Source organism: Phaseolus vulgaris, chromosome 8 (genome assembly GCF_051622355.1).
Source record: "Phaseolus vulgaris cultivar YP4 chromosome 8, ASM5162235v1, whole genome shotgun sequence".
Taxonomy (NCBI): domain Eukaryota; kingdom Viridiplantae; phylum Streptophyta; class Magnoliopsida; order Fabales; family Fabaceae; genus Phaseolus; species Phaseolus vulgaris.
In genome coordinates, this window is record NC_143505.1 from 26,419,650 (window position 1) to 26,442,557 (window position 22,908).

Sequence of the window (22,908 nt, forward strand, 5' to 3'; positions counted from 1 at the left end):
GTGTTTTCAATCAATTAATAGCGAAAAGAAAAGAACAAGTTGCAAACATTTAGTTAAGTAATACGCTTGTTTTCAAAAGTTAAGATACTTTTAATAAACTATTATTATACAGAACATTCACTTTCTTATAGTTTCCTAGGTTATAAAACCTTAGATTGTAAATGAAAGAAGTATTAAACATATCAAAAACACAATTTTAACACGTGAAATTGTTATTCAAAGATATCATTAGTGTTTCAATCAATGAATAGACCTTAGGTTGTAAAAGAAGTATTAAACATATCAAAATACAATTTGAAAACATGAAATGGTTTTTCAAGGGTGTATCCTAGGTGTTTGAATCAATTAATAGAACTTAGAACATACGAAAACACAATTCTAACACATGAGATTGTTTTTCAACGATACTCATAAGTGTTTCAATCAATTAATGGACTAAGATTGTGCAAGAAATATTGAACATATCAAAACACAATTTGAACACATGGAATTGGTTTTCAAAGATATCATAAGTGTTTTCAATCAATTAATAGCGAAAAGAAAAGAACAAGTTGCAAACATTTAGTTAAGTAATACGCTTGTTTTCAATAGTTAAAATACTTTTAATAAACTATTATTATACAGAACATTCACTTTCTTATAGTTTCCTAGGTTATAAAACCTTAGTTTGTAAATGAAAGAAGTATTAAACATATCAAAACACAATTTTAACACGTGAAATTGTTTTTCAAAGATATCATATGTGTTTCAATCAATGAATAGACCTTAGGCTGTAAAAGAAGTATTAAACATATCAAAATACAATTTGAAAACATGAAATGGTTTTTCAAGGGTGTATCCTAGGTGTTTGAATCAATTAATAGAACTTAGAACATACGAAAACACAATTCTAACAAATGAGATTGTTTTTCAACGATACTCATAAGTGTTTCAATCAATTAATGGACTAAGATTGTGAAAGAAATATTGAACATATCAAAACACAATTTGAACACATGGAATTGGTTTTCAAAGATATCATAAGTGTTTTCAATCAATTAATAGCGAAAAGAAAAGAACAAGTTGCAAACATTTAGTTAAGTAATACGCTTGTTTTCAATAGTTAAGATACTTTTAATAAACTATTATTATACAGGACATTCACTTTCTTATAGTTTCCTAGGTTATAAAACCTTAGATTGTAAATGAAAGAAGTATTAAACATATCAAAAACACAATTTTAACACGTGAAATTGTTATTCAAAGATATCATAAGTGTTTCAATCAATGAATAGACCTTAGGTTGTAAAAGAAGTATTAAACATATCAAAATACAATTTGAACACATGACATGGTGTTTCAAGGGTGTATCCTAGGTGTTTGAATCAACTAATAGACCTTAGAACATACGAAAACACAATTCTAACACATGAGATTGTTTTTCAACGGTACTCATAAGTGTTTCAATCAATTAATAGACTAAGATTGTGAAAGAAATATTGAACATATCAAAACACAATTTGAACACATGGAATTGGTTTTCAAAGATATCATAAGTGTTTTCAATCAATTAATAGCGAAAAGAAAAGAACAAGTTGCAAACATTTAGTTAAGTAATACGCTTGTTTTCAAAAGTTAAGATACTTTTACTAAACTATTATTATACAGAACATTCACTTTCTTATAGTTTCCTAGGTTATAAAACCTTAGATTGTAAATGAAAGAAGTATTAAACATATCAAAAACACAATTTTAACACGTGAAATTGTTATTCAAAGATATCATTAGTGTTTCAATCAATGAATAGACCTTAGGTTGTAAAAGAAGTATTAAACATATCAAAATACAATTTGAAAACATGAAATGGTTTTTCAAGGGTGTATCCTAGGTGTTTGAATCAATTAATAGAACTTAGAACATACGAAAACACAATTCTAACACATGAGATTGTTTTTCAACGATACTCATAAGTGTTTCAATCAATTAATGGACTAAGATTGTGCTAGAAATATTGAACATATCAAAACACAATTTGAACACATGGAATTGGTTTTCAAAGATATCATAAGTGTTTTCAATCAATTAATAGCGAAAAGAAAAGAACAAGTTGCAAACATTTAGTTAAGTAATACGCTTGTTTTCAATAGTTAAAATACTTTTAATAAACTATTATTATACAGAACATTCACTTTCTTATAGTTTCCTAGGTTATAAAACCTTAGTTTGTAAATGAAAGAAGTATTAAACATATCAAAACACAATTTTAACACGTGAAATTGTTTTTCAAAGATATCATATGTGTTTCAATCAATGAATAGACCTTAGGCTGTAAAAGAAGTATTAAACATATCAAAATACAATTTGAAAACATGAAATGGTTTTTCAAGGGTGTATCCTAGGTGTTTGAATCAATTAATAGAACTTAGAACATACGAAAACACAATTCTAACAAATGAGATTGTTTTTCAACGATACTCATAAGTGTTTCAATCAATTAATGGACTAAGATTGTGAAAGAAATATTGAACATATCAAAACACAATTTGAACACATGGAATTGGTTTTCAAAGATATCATAAGTGTTTTCAATCAATTAATAGCGAAAAGAAAAGAACAAGTTGCAAACATTTAGTTAAGTAATACGCTTGTTTTCAATAGTTAAGATACTTTTAATAAACTATTATTATACAGGACATTCACTTTCTTATAGTTTCCTAGGTTATAAAACCTTAGATTGTAAATGAAAGAAGTATTAAACATATCAAAAACACAATTTTAACACGTGAAATTGTTATTCAAAGATATCATAAGTGTTTCAATCAATGAATAGACCTTAGGTTGTAAAAGAAGTATTAAACATATCAAAATACAATTTGAACACATGACATGGTGTTTCAAGGGTGTATCCTAGGTGTTTGAATCAACTAATAGACCTTAGAACATACGAAAACACTATTCTAACACATGAGATTGTTTTTCAACGGTACTCATAAGTGTTTCAATCAATTAATAGACAAAGATTGTAAAAGAAATATTGAACATATCAAAACAAAATTTGAACACATGGAATTGGTTTTCAAAGATATCATAAGTGTTTTCAATCAATTAATAGCGAAAAGAAAAGAACAAGTTGCAAACATTTAGTTAAGTAATACGCTTGTTTTCAATAGTTAAGATACTTTTAATAAACTATTATTATACAGAACATTCACTTTCTTATAGTTTCCTAGGTTATAAAACCTTAGATTGTAAATGAAAGAAGTATTAAACATATCTAAAACACAATTTTAACACGTGAAATTGTTATTCAAAGATATCATAAGTGTTTCAATCAATGAATAGACCTTAGGTTGTAAAAGAAGTATTAAACATATCAAAATACAATTTGAACACATGAAATGGTTTTTCAAGGGTGTATCCTAGGTGTTTGAATCAATTAATAGACCTTAGAACATACGAAAACACAATTCTAACACATGAGATTGTTTTTCAACAATACTCATAAGTATTTCAATCAATTAATGGACTAAGATTGTGAAAGAAATATTGAACATATCAAAACACAATTTGAACACATGGAATTGGTTTTCAAAGATATCATAAGTGTTTTCAATCAATTAATAGCGAAAAGAAAAGAACAAGTTGCAAACATTTAGTTAAGTAATACGCTTGTTTTCAATAGTTAAGATACTTTTAATAAACTATTATTATACAGAACATTCACTTTCTTATAGTTTCCTAGGTTATAAAACCTTAGATTGTAAATGAAAGAAGTATTAAACATATCTAAAACACAATTTTAACACGTGAAATTGTTATTCAAAGATATCATAAGTGTTTCAATCAATGAATAGACCTTAGGTTGTAAAAGAAGTATTAAACATATCAAAATACAATTTGAACACATGAAATGGTTTTTCAAGGGTGTATCCTAGGTGTTTGAATCAATTAATAGACCTTAGAACATACGAAAACACAATTCTAACACATGAGATTGTTTTTCAACGATACTCATAAGTATTTCAATCAATTAATGGACTAAGATTGTGAAAGAAATATTGAACATATCAAAACACAATTTGAACACATGGAATTGGTTTTCAAAGATATCATAAGTGTTTTCAATCAATTAATAGCGAAAAGAAAAGAACAAGTTGCAAACATTTAGTTAAGTAATACGCTTGTTTTCAATAGTTAAGATACGTTTAATAAACTATTATTATACAGAACATTCACTTTCTTATAGTTTCCTAGGTTATAAAACCTTAGATTGTAAATGAAAGAAGTATTAAACATATCAAAACACAATTTTAACACGTGAAATTGTTTTTCAAAGATATCATAAATGTTTCAATCAATGAATAGACCTTAGGTTGTAAAAGAAGTATTAAACATATCAAAATACAATTTGAACACATGAAATGGTTTTTCAAGGGTGTATCCTAGGTGTTTGAATCAATTAATAGACCTTAGAACATACGAAAACACAATTCTAACACATGAGATTGTTTTTCAACGATACTCATAAGTGTTTCAATCAATTAATGGACTAAGATTGTGAAAGAAATATTGGACATAACAAAACACAATTTGAACACATGGAATTGGTTTTCAAAGATATCATAAGTGTTTTCAATCAATTAATAGCGAAAAGAAAAGAACAAGTTGCAAACATTTAGTTAAGTAATACGCTTGTTTTCAATAGTTAAGATACTTTTAATAAACTATTATTATACAGAACATTCACTTTCTTATAGTTTCCTAGGTTATAAAACCTTAGATTGTAAATGAAAGAAGTATTAAACATATCTAAAACACAATTTTAACACGTGAAATTGTTATTCAAAGATATCATAAGTGTTTCAATCAATGAATAGACCTTAGGTTGTAAAAGAAGTATTAAACATATCAAAATACAATTTGAACACATGAAATGTTTTTTAAAGGGTGTATCCTAGGTGTTTGAATCAATTAATAGACCTTAGAACATACGAAAACACAATTTCCCAGCTGACCAAGTGATCAGAGATCACCGAAACAAGGACATCGCCGAAGATGAAGGCGGATAGGCATTTCCCAGATGACCAGAGGATGAGGTCGGGGGACAGCTTGTTTGAGCATACACGGTGAAACAGGTGGTGCAGATCAGGAAGGCGGCGGGCGAGACCACAGGGAAGGTATGTACGAAGGCACCCTACTCGCCAATTCAGTAGAGATCGCTCTCCAAGGCAACTATGCACTGAGTAGTATCATGCATAAGTAATTTAGCCAAAGGAGAGTCAAAAGCAGCGCCCAAGTCAAGGAGGCTCCAGATGATGGCACGTGTACGGCTGGATGCGAGCCACGTGTCCAGATGTGTAACTGCCAGGAGAGAGAAAGTGTCCAGGTATATAAGGGTTTCCCAACGAACTTCTGAGGTACGGACGTTCAGATTGTCTTCTTTATGCTTGCGAGTTCTAGAGTATACTGAGAGAGAGAACTGTTTCACGGTTCCTTGAGAGTTCTTGAGTGTTACTCTTAGTATTTGGTGGTTCGGTCACTGACTTGGGCGTTGGAGTGCGATCGGCCGCAGCGGCGCCGTTTTGTTCTTTTGCAGGTTCTCGAGGTGGATCGCGGTGAAGGACGGAGGTTGAAGCGGCGCACACGTCGAATCAAGTTTGACGAGGCAAAGCTCCAGCGTTCTGGTCAACAGGCAGGATCATCAGGCGCCCACCGTGGGGCCGTGTAAAACCTGTTCCCATCCACAGCGTGAGTTCTTGGAGGTTTTTGTAGTTTTCTGCGTGGTTGTGTGCTGGTGCAACCACTGTTCGCTGATCATCTAAGTTTTGTTCGGTGATTTCGCGTTTTCCACCGTTCGTTTGGGGTTTTGTTCGGCGAGGTGAAGTTTTCTGCTGATTGCGCGAGTTTTGTTCGGTGAGATTTGAGTTCTTTGGCTTGTTTGGTTTTTCGTGGAAGAAGCGTTGGTTTCTGTGGAGGTTCGCTGTGTTCTTGAGGTTTCTTTGGCAGTTTCGCGAAGTTCTGACTGATTGATCACTGAATCGATCGTCGCTGAAGGAAGTGTTGTTCGTTGCACTCTGTGATTCGTCAAGTTTCATGAGAAAAATGAGAAGCAACCGTTCAAGTCCAGTTGCGCCCGTTGCTGCTGAAGGCGCTGGCGCCATGACCATGGCGCAGATGGTGGAGATTATGCGTTCGTTGCAGGCGAATGTGGAAGCCTCGCGCATATAACAGGCGAGAATGCATGAGGACCTGGTCGCCTCTCGGGCCAGGAATGATGAGCTTAGCAAAGTGACTGAAGAGCTGCGTCAAGCTCTTCAGGAGCAGCGAGGGCGTCCTATTGCTGAAGAGGTCGCGCCGTCAACGCCGCCTCGTGTTTTTCCTATGCCTTTCGCTCAGGCGATTACTGACACGCCTATTCCTGCGAGTGTGGTACCTCTTAAGGCTGTTTTTACCGGCGTGGAGGATCCTGAGGCTCATCTCACCACGTTCCATACGCAGATGATGCTGTCAGGAGGATCAGACGCCGTGTACTGCAAGATGTTTGTAAGCACACTCCAGCGAACGGCGCTGGAATGGTTTGTGAGCCTGCCTACAGGTCACATAACCAACTTCCAACAGTTCTCGAAAATTTTCGTCGAGCATTACATCGTGAACAAGGCACCGCCCAGGGTGTCTTATGATTTGTTCGATATCAGGCAGTATCAGGGAGAGTCCCTCAGGGACTACCTGAATCGTTTTGGGGCGCAGATGGTCCGATCGCCGGCCAAAGATGAAGAAATGCTGGTCTACGCATTTAAGAAGGGCGTGCTGCCGGGACCATTTTGCGAGGCATTGATCAGGGCTCACCCTGCCACGTTTGCTGAGGTTAGGCGACTTGCGGTGGCCCACATCGCCGATGAGAGTGAAGTTGCTGAGAAGAGAGGAAGCGTGGCTCCCGCTAGGCCACGCGCCCAGACTAGGATCCAGCCACAGAGGGTGCTGGAGACAGCGGCGGCCAGGAGGGATCAGAGGACTCGCCATCCTTATGATCCAAGGAAGAACAAGGGCAGGGGCCAAGGACGCCCTCAACCAGCACGCCGGGAGTACAATCGCCCGCCTAAGCACAAGTTTGTCATGGGATTGGCGGACCTGATCGTCATTCCTAATATATCAGCTAGGTTGAAAGCGCCCGAGAAGGTGAGCGACAAGGTGCTGGGACCAAAGCCAAACGCCTGGTGTGAGTTTCACCAGGGCTTTGGCCACACCGTGGATTCGTGTTTGGCTTTAGGATACCAGCTCGATGATCTGGTCAAGAGCGGGTTCCTAAACGACTACCTGCTGGACAGAAGGACGGGGGGCGCGTCGAGCTCCCAACCAGCAGGTGGAGAGGCTCAGCAGCACGAGATGCCTACACACGGCGAAATCCACACCATTGCAGGGGGTTTCTCGGGTGGTGGATGCACCGCATCACAGAGGAAGAAGTACGCAAGGTCTGTGATGACGGTGGATATGTTTGAAGACCACTCGCTGGATGTGGACATTACGTTCACCATGCAAGATCTCTGGGACGTTGTGCCTCATGACAACGATCCCATAGTCATCTCGCTGATCACAGCAGGAAGGAAGGTCCACAGGGTTCTGGTGGACCAAGGAAGCTCGACAGACGTGATGTTCTGGCCGACTTTCACGCAGTTGGAATTACCCCTTGACCAGCCGAGGCCCTATGGAGGGTGTTTGTATGGTTTCGCTGGTGACCAGGTGGAGGTCAGGGGGTACATTGAGTTGAGGACTACCTTTACAGATGAGGCGGGTTCGAGAACAGAGAAAATCAAATACCTTGTCGTGAACGCTCCTTCAGCATACAACATTCTGTTGGGAAGGCCCACGCTCAACAGAATAGGCGCTATACCATCGACCCGGCACATGAAGGTGAAGTTGTCGTCTATGGAGGGGGTGGTGATCACCATCAAATCTGACCAGAAAGAAGCGAAGAAGTGCTATGAGAATAGCCTGAAAAACAAGAGGTCGGTGAGTTACGTGACAACCACCCCGCCTCCCGGTGTGAAGCCTAGATCGACGGTAACAGAAGAGACCGCCGGAAAAGACATGGTGATGGTGGATGCTGAGCTGGGGGAAGGGAACACCGGTCTGGAGGAAGAAGAGGCAAGGAATCGCCCTGAGGAAGCGAGGGAGCTGGGAATCGCCAGGGCGGTGATCGCCAGAGAGACCAGGCCAAAACCTGTCGAGCAGTGGCTCGAAAAAGAGATCGGAGGAAGATCTTCAAGCTGGGAAGATCTCTGGAGGTTGAGCTCCAGGACCAGATCGCCAAGGTGATAGAGCGGCATCTGGATGCGTTTGCATGGTCCGCTTCGGACATGCCCGGGATCGATCCCGATTTCTTGTGCCATCATTTGGCGATGGACAACCAGGTGAGACCAGTACGACAGAGGAGAAGGAAGTTCAATGAGGAGAGGAGGCAGGCGATCAGGGACGAAACCCAGAAGCTCCTCGCTGCAGGCCACATCAGGGAAGTCCAGTACCCTGAATGGCTGGCAAATGTCGTGCTGGTGAAGAAGAGTAATGGGAAATGGCGCATGTGCGTCGATTTCACTGATCTGAATAAGGCTTGTCCAAAGGACTCATATCCTTTACCAAGCATAGATGCCCTGGTGGATAGTGCTGCAGGGTGTAAGTTGTTGAGTTTCCTGGACGCCTTCTCGGGGTATAACCAGATCAAGATGCATCCCATGGATGAAGAGAAGACTGCCTTCATGACCGAGAGATCGTGCTACTGCTACAAGGTGATGCCGTTTGGGCTGAAGAATGCGGGGGCCACCTACCAGAGGTTGATGGATCGAGTACTTGCACCAATGCTGGGAAGGAATGTGCAAGCGTATGTGGATGACATGGTCGTGACCTCGCCAGAGAAAAGCAAGCACGTTGCGGACTTGGAGGAGTTGTTCAAGACGATCGCCAAGTTTAGGTTGAAGCTGAATCCTGAGAAGTGCATCTTTGGCGTGGAGGCTGGGAAGTTCCTGGGATTCCTCCTAACTGAAAGAGGAATAGAAGCCAACCCGGACAAGTGTGCCGCCATCTTGGCGATGAGGAGCCCGGCCACTGTGAAGGAAGTACAACAGCTTACAGGTCGGATGGCCGCCCTGTCTCGCTTCGTGTCAGCTAGCGGAGAGAAGGGCCATCCCTATTTCCAGTGTTTAAGGCGCAATAACAAATTTGCCTAGACGAAGGAGTGTGAGGAAGCCTTCGTCAAGCTTAAGGAATATCTGGCGAGCCCGCCAGTTTTGTGCAAACCGCTGGTGGGAACCCCTCTTAGGTTGTATTGTGCTGTAACTGAGAGGGCGGTGAGTGCGGTGCTCGCCCAGGACCAAGATCAGGCTCAGAAGCCTATTTATTTTGTTAGTAAGGTGCAGCAGGGCCCCGAAACGAGATATCAGGCCCTGGAGAAGGCTGCGCTGGCTGTGGTATTTTCGGCGAGGAGGTTGCGCCTTTATTTCCATAGCTTCACGATACTGGTGATGACCGACCTCCCCATCCAGAAGGTCTTGAAGAAGCCCGACGTTGCGGGAAGGATGGTGAAGTGGGCGGTGGAGCTGTCGGAGTTTGACATTAAATATGAGCCCCGAGATCCGATTAAGGGACAGGTCTTCGCAGATTTCGTGGTCGAGCTCTCGTCTGAGGCGACACGAGTTGAAGGGGACGACTTTCGTTGGGTGCTTTCAGTGGATGGATCGTCGAACCAGCAGGGTAGCGGCGCTTGAGTCATCTTGGAGGGACCCAACGGCGTGCTGATCGAACAATCTTTGAGGTTTGCCTTCAAGGCCAGCAACAATCAAGCAGAATACGAGGCGCTGATCGCCGGTATCTTGCTGGCCAAAGAGATGGGAGCTAGGGTGCTGATGGCGAAGAGTGACTCGCTGCTAGTCACGGGGCAAGTAACAGGCGAGTTCCAGGCTAAAGATCCACAAATGGCGGCTTACCTAGAATATGTGCAGGAATTGAGGAGTTCCTTTGCCTCCTTTGAAGTGGTGCATGTGCCCAGAGAGAAGAATGCCCGAGTTGACTTGCTAGCTAAGCTCGCCAGTTCAGGCAAGGGGGGTAGGCAGAGGACGGTGATTCAAGAAACTCTGAAGACTCCGAGAGCATTTATAGCAGATCACCTGGTTCTTCAGATAAGCAAGTCGACGGAGAAAGCGGCGAGGAGTCACAGATCCCTGACTCAAGAGACCTTGAGGTCGCCAAGAATAAAAGCATGTCGGGAAGAGAAGGTGAGCATGACGCAGGTCTGCACGACCCACGAGCCAGACACCTGGGTGACACAGTATAAGCGGTGCCTGGCAGATGGCCTTCTCCCGCTGGATCCGACAGAGGCTAGGAAGATAAAGAAGAATTCTTGCAAGTTCACAATGATTTATGGCGAGTTGTACAGGTTTGGGTTCACTCACCCACTCCTGGAGTGTGTGCATGGCGAGAAATGTGCAAGAATTATGGCAGAGCTCCATGAAGGGATATGCGGAAGCCACGTCGGGGGTCGAGATCTGGCCGCAAGGACTCTCCGTGCAGGTTACTACTGGCCAACAATGAGAGAAGATTGCAAGAAGTATGCGCAGTGCTGCAAACAATGCCAGCAGCATGCCGATTGGCACAAGGCGCCTCCCGAGGAGTTGAAGTCGATTTACAGCCCTTGGCCGTTTCATACATGGGGAATCGACATCCTGGGACCATTCCCACTGGCGATCAGGCAGATGAAGTACTTGGTGGTGGCGATTGAGTATTTTACCAAGTGGATCGAAGCAGAACCAGTGGCCCAGATCACCGCACACAAGATCGAGGGTTTCGTGTGGAAGAACATTGTGTGCCGATTTGGTGTGCCCAAGCGCCTGGTGTCGGACAATGGGACTCAGTTTGCAAGTCACCTGTTGAAGAAGCTGTGCGAAGGGGTGGGAATTCAACAAGTGTTTGCATCCGTCGAGCACCCTCAGACAAATGGCCAAGTAGAGTCAGCCAATCGGGTGCTGCTGAGGGGGTTGAAGAGAAGGCTAGAGAAAGCCAAAGGAAGTTGGGCTTAGGAGGTACCCCGTATAGTTTGGGCGTACCACACCACCGAGCAGTCAGGAACCCACGAGACCCCGTTCAGCTTGGTCTATGGGTGCGACGCAATGATTCCAGTGGAAATCCAGGAGAGCTCGCCGAGATTCCAGAACTTCGTGGAGGAAGACTCGAATGAGGAGAGAAGGTTGAACCTGGATCTACTGGATGAGGTCAGGGAAGAGGCGAGATTAAAAGCTGAGGCGGTGAAGAGAAGGATTGAGCGAAGATATAACTCGAAGGTGATGCCGAGACAGTTCAGAGAAGGCGACCTGGTGATGAGGAAAGCTCACCAGTACGAGATGGAGAATAAGCTGTCGCCTAAGTGGACGGGACCGTTCAGAATAACCGAGGCGCTCGGGAACGGCGCCTACCACTTAGAGACATTGGAAGGAGGGGCGATTCCTCGCACTTGGAATGCCACGCACCTTAAGAAGTATTACAGTTAAGAACTTTGTAAGTAGAGACAAACACGAAGTTATGTTACAATGTTTCTGTTAAAACAGTTTGAAGGGGGCACTCTTTTTTCCCTAAGGAGGGTTTTTAATGAGGCCACCCAATAAAGAAGAGTTTTCGAAGCTTAAAGTTGTTTCAGATTGCATGCTTGTTGTTTTTCGAAAGTTTTGAAGAAAGACCTTGTCACTTATATGTGATTTAAGGCAAGTTAAAGATATATTGCATGCTTTCTAAAAAGTTAAAGTCCTCATCGTCTTTCGACGATTGGAGGCACCAGTTAAAGTTAAAGTCCTCATCGTCTTTCGGCGATCGGAGGCACCAGTTAAAAGACCTCAACGCCCTCGCGCGTCCTGAGGCGAGATAAAAGACCTCCTCGCCGTCGAGCGAGTGCAGGCGAGGAAGAGTGAAAAGTCCTCAGTGTTTCTGGGGGAGAGGAGATGTAACCCCTGGGGCAATGTAGAGGCACCAGTGAAAAGTCCTCAGTGTTTCTGGGGGAGAGGAGATGTAACCCCTAGGGCAATGTAGAGGCACCAGCAAAAAGTCCTCAGTGTTTCTGGGGGAGAGGAGATGTAACCCCTGGGGCAATGTAGAGGCACGAGTTAAAGACCTTCTCGCCTATGAGCGAGTTCAGGCGAGTTAAAGACCTTCTCGCCTAGGAGCGAGTTCAGGCGAGTTAAAGACCTTCTCGCCGATAAGCGAGTTCAGGCAAGATAAAATCCTTCTCGTCTCGAACGAGTTCAGGTATGGTGTAAAGGGTGGAAGAAGTTTGGAGGGTGGCTAAGGTAGGTTCGAAGAGAACGCTTAGTCACCCGGTCTTTTGTTCTGAAGTTCAGGAAGGTAGAGAAGGATCGGAAAGGCGCCTCTACCCCCCAGATAAGGGAACAATGGCCAAGTTGTGAAGGCAGGAAGAAGCTGATATCGCCAAGAGTCTTTGGCGACCAGGAAAAGTTCAAGCAAGGGCGAGAAAGTCAAGACCCGTTTTGATAAGGCAGATCAGATGAACGGTGTCTTAAGCCGTTAGTTGAGTTGAAGTTTGTTATTTGAAGAGCGATTTTACGCTAAGGTTCATTGCCTTGATGTTACAAGTTGTTAAAAGTGATTGTTATTCGAAAGTCAGTGGTTCGAAGCAGTTAAGTATATAATCGCGCTTACGAAATTGCTAAGTTAATTTCTTGAAGAATATTATACAAGAAGAGATAAAGCAGACGAAGAAGTTACAAGAAGAATACAGAGACTTTATAATAGAGTGCGATCAGTTCAAGATACATATACAGAAAAAGGGAAAGTTCATTACAATCATATGTAAGGAGAAAGCATAAAAGTAGTGGATGGAGGGAATCAATCAGTCTTCAGCAGGAACAACCTTCCCGTCCACCACCTCGTTATTGAGAGACACCATGGTAAGATCTAGATCGGGGTACAGGCAGGCGAACTGTTCCCGGGCGGCCTCGAATCCAGCTGCAAGAATCTGGGCAGAGCTCAGATCAAGTTCTTCGATCTGTTTCTTTAGCCCCTCGTTCTGCTGCTTCAGCTCTTCAGCTTGTTTCTTAAGTTCTTCAATGGTTCCCCGAGTTTGAAGAAGGTCTTCAGCAACCTTCTTGGATTCTGCCTGCACCTGACCAAGTTCAGCGGCGATCTTCCCGTTTTCTTCGTTGGCTTCGGCGAGCTTGGCCATGGTGTCGTCTCTCTCTTTCTCCACCTTCCCCAAAAAGACCTCCCGGTCGGCTGACCTTTTCTCGAGCTTCTTCACCTTGGCGGCCTCAGCTTTGATTAAGGCCTCCAGGTCAGCCACTTTGACGCGTAAGGTACTAGCTTGCTCTCCAGCTCAATCTTCTCTTGAGCCAAGAGCTGCACCTTATGGCGTAGATCGGTGGCCTCCTTGCGCGCCACCCGGAGCTCGGTGCTCATGGCATCTTCTACTCGGGAGTGTTCGATCTCGGCGAGTGTCAGATTGCAGGATAACCTCTCCGCCTCAATCCTTATGGTATTATTCTCAGCTCGGAGTGTGAAGAGGTCATCCTGGAGCTTCCTGGTGGAGCTCTCCACAACTTTAGATATAATGGAGGGGAAATCCTCCGCCATCATCTTCAGTTTTGCTGAGAAGGGCTCCCACACCCTTTTGACCTCAAGAGAGAGGTTTGCTTGTGGAGGCACAGGGGGGGCTTGTTGTTGGTTTTCGCCGCCACCTTCTTGAGTTGGTTGCTCAGTGAGTGCTTCTTGGCGTGGTGGCGACGTCGGGGATTCGGTGATGAGGATTGGAGAGTTGTGAGCACCCTCATCCCCGACTGGTGCGGCGTTTGCGGTTGAGGCATTTGAAGGAGGACCCCCTCCAGCTGATACATAAGGCGTGGAGGCGCTCGGGGGGTCCTCCATGAAGTTAGGCTCGGCGGCCTCAACCGCAGGAGGTGCAGACGCCAGAGGAATCGCTTGGACTGGCGAGGCGGGAGCTGGTGGAGGAAGCAATGTTGGGGGTGGAGCAGGTGTGGATGGTGGTGTTGATGTTGGAAGAGGAGGTGGAGCAGATGGTGAAGAGGGCGCCACCCTCTTCCTCTTGGTGACGAGGCCATCTTCAGTCGCCTCGTCGTCTTCTTCTTCTTCCTCATGAACCACTTGAGGGGCTTTCCTCTTTGGTTTCCTGAGGATAAGTTTTTGCGCTGGTTGGCGGGCTGGGCCTCGGAGGAAGTTGGGCCTTTGGGTGGCGATCTGCCCTGTGCAGCGGCGATCTCCACCACTAAGTTTGGCACGGTCTGGGAACCCGATGCCAACCCGTGGGCTCGGGCGAGCGCCCTCAGTTCAGCAAGTTTTCCCTGGCCCAACATACGATCTGCATAATGCGAAGATACATGGGTTAGTCAGAGAGAAAGATAAACGCATAGGTGAGTATGCAACAAAAGCAGATAAGTGGTGCAGAAAATAAAACCAAAGTTTTGTGCACAACACACAAGACGCCCAGAAACAGTTAGCAGAGGTAATGCCAAAGTAAAGACTTAGACGTTGAGGTGAGTTCTAACCTATGCGAACTTCGAGTTGATCTTCGAAGAACTCGTAGGAGATGAGTGTAGTAGTGAGGAAAGTAATATTGGCGTCTGCCACACTCTTCCAAAAGAAGCATAGGTCCTTGTCCAAAGCACCCATGCTGTCTGGACTCCTTGGCCTCCTGAAGCTGCCTTTGGACTCTTTGTTCCCCTTGTTTACCCAATACAAGGGGAAGCCGTCGAGCAATGAGGCGTCCTTGTCGTTTGAGCGCACCTGGACGAACTTGCCCTTCCAGTCTTTGTAAGATTGCTGGAAGATAGAGAGGATCGACCTCCCAGCAATCCCGTTAAGACTCACCCACAGGCGATCTCCTGGGTGTCTGGCTTCGAAGAGGAAGAGAAAGACGTCCACTGACGCTGGCAGCCCCAAGTGGTCGCACATGATCTGGAAGGCCCGCACGAACGCCCATCTGTTGGGATGGAGCTGGGCGGCGGCGATGTCGAGCTCGGTAAGTAGCTCTCTTTCAAAGCGAGTGAAGGGAAACCTAAGTTTCACCTTCTTGAACAGGGTGGTGTATATGAAGCAGAACAACCCGCCGGTGTTCCCTTTGTCGTCGGCGCACACTGGCATGTCGGGGGAGCAAGGTAGCACCACCATCTTGTCGTCATGCTCCTTGTGGAACGACAGGTGAGGCTCGTCCCCCTTCTTCAGTCGAAGAACTGCCCCAGTAGAGTTTACAGAGGAGGTTTCCTTCAACAAGGTCGAGGTGGCCCAGGGGTATAATTTTTTGAAGTCTGGGGTAGGAACGGAGGCTCCTCCGGCGACAGGTGGAGTAGCCTGAGCCAGGTTAGAGCGAGAGGGTGCAGGCCTCTCAGCCTGGGAAGAAGAAGCACCAGGTGCTCGCGATTGGTTGTGTGCTTGAGATGAGGGGTTTTGTGACGAGGGAGGAGGATTTGGGGTGATCTTTGAGCGAGCCATCTGCAAAGGAAGAAGAAAAGAAAAGGTGATTAGGGTTCGCAGAGGCTGACTCGATCGTGAAAGAGGGGTGAAAAACGAACGAACGAAGGTTCGTTGTAACGAAGACGAAGCCCTAAGTTACGAGAAAGGAGAAACAGGAAAAACAGCCCACAGCGTATGCACCAGACAGTTAAAGGATGATGTGAATCGGTTAAAATGCAGGAAAAACCAGCAGAAGGAGTAAAGGAAGTACCTTTTTATGATCGGAAGAGTGATGAAGGAAGTTGGTGATTCAGGAGGTTGAAGAACGTCGAGAGCTTTTGCAGAAGAAAGTTGAAGTGTCTGAGAAAACGAAGAAGTGATGGAACAGTAGAGTGAAATGGGTTTAAGGGTTTTTTCGAATGGGTTTGGGAAGCGCAAACGACAATTGAAGGTAACTGTTGATGAAGCCACGTGTCGAGCGATGGGAGGAGTGTTTGGTGGAGCGTCAGGAAAGCAGAAAGTACAACCGCTTGGAATTCTGCGCCAGCGCCACATAGATCGGTGTTGACGTGACTCCTTTAGTCTTTTCGCTGGACAAGTCTTCGCTTAAGACTGGGGGGCTTGTGTACCGCCCTGGTGGTCGGAAGTGATGACGTGGCATCAAGCTATTGTATAGGCGTGTTGATGGGACGCTTGGCTGGCAGTAGGGAAGGAAGTCGGGGGGCTCGTGTAGTCGCCAGTTATTAAGTTGGCGTGCTCCGATCTCCAGCACACCAGAACTGGCGATCATCGGGTTAAAGATGAAGTCGCAAGATGTAAACCCAGGCGACCAAGTGATCAGAGATCGCCGAAACAAGGACATCGCCGAAGATGAAGGCGGATAGGCATTTCCCAGCTGACCAGAGGATGAGGTCGGGGGACAGCTTGTTTGAGCATACACGGTGAAACAGGTGGTGCAAATCATGAAGGCGGTCGGCGAGACCACAGGGAAGGTATGTACGAAGGCACCCTACTCGCCAATTCAGTAGAGATCGAGCTCCAAGGCAACTATGCACTGAGTAGTATCATGCATAAGTAATTAAGCCAAAGGAGAGTCAGAAGCAGCGCCCAAGTCAAGGAGGCTCCAGATGATGGCACGTGTACGGTTGGATGCGAGCCACGTGTCCAGATGTGTAACTGCCAGGAGAGAGAAAGTGTCCAGGTATATAAGGGTTTCCCAACGAACTTCTGAGGTACGCACGTTCAGATTGTCTTCTTTACGCTTTCGAGTTCTAGAGTATACTGAGAGAGAGAACTGGTTCACGGTTCCTTGAGAGTTCTTGAGTGTTACTCTTAGTATTTGGTGGTTCGGTCACTGACTTGGGCGTAGGAGTGCGATCGGCCGCAGCGGCGCCGTTCTGTTCTTTTGCAGGTTCTCGAGGTGGATCGCGGTGAAGGACGGAGGTTGAAGCGGCGCACACGTCGATCCAAGTTTGACGAGGCAAAGCTCCAGCGTTCTGGTCAACAGGCAGGATCAAGATACTTTTAATAAACTATTATTATACAGAACATTCACTTTCTTATAGTTTCCTAGGTTATAAAACCTTAGATTGTAAATGAAAGAAGTATTAAACATATCAAAACACAATTTTAACACGTGAAATTGTTTTTCAAAGATATCATAAGTGTTTCAATCAATGAATAGACCTTAGGTTGTAAAAGAAGTATTAAACATATCAAAATACAATTTGAACACATGAAATGGTTTTTCAAGGGTGTATCCTAGGTGTTTGAATCAATTAATAGACCTTAGAACATACGAAAACACAATTCTAACACATGAGATTGTTTTTAAACGATACTCATAAGTGTTTCAATCAATTAATGGACTAAGATTGTGAAAGAAATATTGAACATATCAAAACACAATATGAACACATGGAATTGGTTTTCAAAGATATCATAAGTGTTTTCAATCAATTAATAGCGAAAAGAAAAGAACAAGTTGCAAACACTTAGTTAAGTAATACGCTTGTTTTCAATAGTTAAGATATGTACCGTCCCGTATCAGGGCGTTGACTAAGTCAAGGTCGAAGTCAACGACTGGAAGGTCAAAGTCAGGACAAGGCGTCGCCAAAGCGCGGCGTCGCCTAGGTGAAGGCAACGCCTAGGTGGAGGCGTCACCTAGAATGAAGGCGTCGCCCCGGTGAAGGCGTCGCCCAGGTGAGGGCGTCGCCTAGGTGAAGGCGTCGCCCAGGTGAGGGCGTTGCCAGATCGAACAGTGTAAAAGCGAGGTAATCACGGTGTGGTTCCCCGATACCCATGGGTAGGAAAAACCATGGAGGGAACGACGCCGTGTGAAAGCCTCAGGTCCCGATATCTCGGGAAAGTGATAAAGAGAAGGAAAAGGTGGCTTCAAGGCCATAGTGATAGTACCAGTGAAGGGCAGCCTGACTCGCGAAGTACCCCTGCCGCCCCAGAGACGCCTTCGGGACAGATACGACCCAAGAGGAAGGTCACACCCAGGATAACCGGGTGCAGGGTGTGAGAGGAAGGCAGATACGCTCTCAGAGTAAGTGGCTAGATACTTGGGGGGCATGAGTTGGCACCCAAAAAGCCACCCCTAGCGCAGTAGCACTCCCGAGCAGGAAGACCCACACGTAGAAACGTCCCCAGATGGGCAGAAACACCCCCAGATGGGGTCAAGGCGTCGTGAGGCCCTCCACGTGTATGACAGCAATGCCGGAATGGAAACACCCTTTAGTCAGGTGCCAGGTAATTAAAGATATTCAATACAGTTTCCCTTTTTGGCATTCAGGTACTATTATGGCTCCCAAGCGTTTCAACGTCTTAAATGCGCTACGTAATTAAGCGCTTTAATGAGCGCGTTAGTTTAAAAGCGCTTTAAGGCGCTTTAAATGCTGGGGGCAGTTTAAATAGCGCTGAGAATGTCGGAAAAAGGGTTGGGACCTTTGACAAATTTAGGAGAAACTCTCTAGTTGCTTGCCCGTGCTTGAGGATTACGTACAAGTGACTGGAGAATATTTTTGCCCAAAGGGGATAACACACACACACATATACACAGTTTTTTTTACCACCTTCAGAGTGCCATACGCGGTGCTCAGATACGTGGGTGGACAGTTTTGGTGTTTCTTGCTGGCTGACTTGAGCGTCGGAGTGCAAACGGCCGCTAGGGCGCCTCTTCCTCCTCTTTTTTGCAGGAATTCACAGGCAATCAGTGGGAAGGAGTCCTTAGCTGACGGTTGAGGTCGTGCACGAAGACGTCCCGGTCAACCGGACGGAACAAGATACTTTTAATAAACTATTATTATACAGAACATTCACTTTCTTATAGTTTCCTAGGTTATAAAACCTTAGATTGTAAATGAAAGAAGTATTAAACATATCAAAACACAATTTTAACACGTGAAATTGTTTTTCAAAGATATCATAAGTGTTTCAATCAATGAATAGACCTTAGGTTGTAAAAGAAGTATTAAACATATCAAAATACAATTTGAACACATGAAATGGTTTTTCAAGGGTGTATCCTAGGTGTTTGAATCAATTAATAGACCTTAGAACATACGAAAACACAATTCTAACACATGAGATTGTTTTTCAACGATACTCATAAGTGTTTCAATCAATTAATGGACTAAGATTGTGAAAGAAATATTGAACATATCAAAACACAATTTGAACACATGGAATTGGTTTTCAAAGATATCATAAGTGTTTTCAATCAATTAATAGCGAAAAGAAAAGAACAAGTTGCAAACATTTAGTTAAGTAATACGCTTGTTTTTAATAGTTAAGATACTTTTAATAAACTATTATTATACAGAACATTCACTTTCATATAGTTTCCTAGGTTATAAAACCTTAGATTGTAAATGAAAGAAGTATTAAACATATCAAAACACAATTTTAACACGTGAAATTGTTTTTCAAAGATATCATAAGTGTTTCAATCAATTAATAGGCCTTAGGTTGTAAAAGAAGTATTAAACATATCAAAATACAATTTGAACACATGAAATGGTTTTTCAAGGGTGTATCCTAGGTGTTTGAATCAATTAATAGACCTTAGAACATACGAAAACACAATTCTAACACATGAGATTGTTTTTCAACGATACTCATAAGTGTTTCGATCAATTAATGGACTAAGATTGTGAAAGAAATATTGAACATATCAAAACACAATTTGAACACATGGAATTGGTTTTCAAAGATATCATAAGTGTTTTCAATCAATTAATAGAGAAAAGAAAAGAACAAGTTGCAAACATTTAGTTAAGTAATGCGCTTGTTTTCAATAGTTAAGATACTTTTAATAAACTATTATTATACAGAACATTCACTTTCTTATAGTTTCCTAGGTTATAAAACCTTAGATTGTAAATGAAAGAAGTATTAAACATATCAAAACACAATTTTAACACGTGAAATTGTTTTTCAAAGATATCATAAGTGTTTCAATCAATGAATAGACCTTAGGTTGTAAAAGAAGTATTAAACATATCAAAATACAATTTGAACACATGAAATGGTTTTTCAAGGGTGTATCCTAGGTGTTTGAATCAATTAATAGACCTTAGAACATACGAAAACACAATTCTAACACATGAGATTGTTTTTCAACGATACTCATAAGTGTTTCGATCAATTAATGGACTAAGATTGTGAAAGAAATATTGAACATATCAAAACACAATTTGAACACATGGAATTGGTTTTCAAAGATATCATAAGTGTTTTCAATCAATTAATAGAGAAAAGAAAAGAACAAGTTGCAAACATTTAGTTAAGTAATACGCTTGTTTTCAATAGTTAAGATACTTTTAATAAACTATTATTATACAGAACATTCACTTTCTTATAGTTTCCTAGGTTATAAAACCTTAGATTGTAAATGAAAGAAGTATTAAACATATCAAAACACAATTTTAACACGTGAAATTGTTTTTCAAAGATATCATAAGTGTTTCAATCAATGAATAGACCTTAGGTTGTAAAAGAAGTATTAAACATATCAAAATACAATTTGAACACATGAAATGGTTTTTCAAGGGTGTATCCTAGGTGTTTGAATCAATTAATAGACCTTAGAACATACGAAAACACAATTCTAACACATGAGATTGTTTTTCAACGATACTCATAAGTGTTTCAATCAATTAATGGACTAAGATTGTGAAAGAAATATTGAACATATCAAAACACAATTTGAACACATGGAATTGGTTTTCAAAGATATCATAAGTGTTTTCAATCAATTAATAGCGAAAAGAAAAGAACAAGTTGCAAACATTTAGTTAAGTAATACGCTTGTTTTTAATAGTTAAGATACTTTTAATAAACTATTATTATACAGAACATTCACTTTCATATAGTTTCCTAGGTTATAAAACCTTAGATTGTAAATGAAAGAAGTATTAAACATATCAAAACACAATTTTAACACGTGAAATTGTTTTTCAAAGATATCATAAGTGTTTCAATCAATTAATAGGCCTTAGGTTGTAAAAGAAGTATTAAACATATCAAAATACAATTTGAACACATGAAATGGTTTTTCAAGGGTGTATCCTAGGTGTTTGAATCAATTAATAGACCTTAGAACATACGAAAACACAATTCTAACACATGAGATTGTTTTTCAACGATACTCATAAGTGTTTCGATCAATTAATGGACTAAGATTGTGAAAGAAATATTGAACATATCAAAACACAATTTGAACACATGGAATTGGTTTTCAAAGATATCATAAGTGTTTTCAATCAATTAATAGAGAAAAGAAAAGAACAAGTTGCAAACATTTAGTTAAGTAATGCGCTTGTTTTCAATAGTTAAGATACTTTTAATAAACTATTATTATACAGAACATTCACTTTCTTATAGTTTCCTAGGTTATAAAACCTTAGATTGTAAATGAAAGAAGTATTAAACATATCAAAACACAATTTTAACACGTGAAATTGTTTTTCAAAGATATCATAAGTGTTTCAATCAATGAATAGACCTTAGGTTGTAAAAGAAGTATTAAACATATCAAAATACAATTTGAACACATGAAATGGTTTTTCAAGGGTGTATCCTAGGTGTTTGAATCAATTAATAGACCTTAGAACATACGAAAACACAATTCTAACACATGAGATTGTTTTTCAACGATACTCATAAGTGTTTCGATCAATTAATGGACTAAGATTGTGAAAGAAATATTGAACATATCAAAACACAATTTGAACACATGGAATTGGTTTTCGAAGATATCATAAGTGTTTTCAATCAATTAATAGAGAAAAGAAAAGAACAAGTTGCAAACATTTAGTTAAGTAATACGCTTGTTTTCAATAGTTAAGATACTTTTAATAAACTATTATTATACAGAACATTCACTTTCTTATAGTTTCCTAGGTTATAAAACCTTAGATTGTAAATGAAAGAAGTATTAAACATATCAAAACACAATTTTAACACGTGAAATTGTTTTTCAAAGATATCATAAGTGTTTCAATCAATGAATAGACCTTGGGTTGTAAAAGAAGTATTAAACATATCAAAATACAATTTGAACACATGAAATGGTTTTTCAAGGGTGTATCCTAGGTGTTTGAATCAATTAATAGACCTTAGAACATACGAAAACACAATTCTAACACATGAGATTGTTTTTCAACGATACTCATAAGTGTTTCAATCAATTAATGGACTAAGATTGTGAAAGAAATATTGAACATATCAAAACACAATTTGAACACATGGAATTGGTTTTCAAAGATATCATAAGTGTTTTCAATCAATTAATAGCGAAAAGAAAAGAACAAGTTGCAAACATTTAGTTAAGTAATACGCTTGTTTTCAATAGTTAAGATACTTTTAATAAACTATTATTATACAGAACATTCACTTTCATATAGTTTCCTAGGTTATAAAACCTTAGATTGTAAATGAAAGAAGTATTAAACATATCAAAACACAATTTTAACACGTGAAATTGTTTTTCAAAGATATCATAAGTGTTTCAATCAATTAATAGGCCTTAGGTTGTAAAAGAAGTATTAAACATATCAAAATACAATTTGAACACATGAAATGGTTTTTCAAGGGTGTATCCTAGGTGTTTGAATCAATTAATAGAACTTAGAACATACGAAAACACAATTCTAACACATGAGATTGTTTTTCAACGATACTCATAAGTGTTTCGATCAATTAATGGACTAAGATTGTGAAAGAAATATTGAACATATCAAAACACAATTTGAACACATGGAATTGGTTTTCAAAGATATCATAAGTGTTTTCAATCAATTAATAGAGAAAAGAAAAGAACAAGTTGCAAACATTTAGTTAAGTAATACGCTTGTTTTCAATAGTTAAGATACTTTTAATAAACTGTTATTATACAGAACATTCACTTTCTTATAGTTTCCTAGGTTATAAAACCTTAGATTGTAAATGAAAGAAGTATTAAACATATCA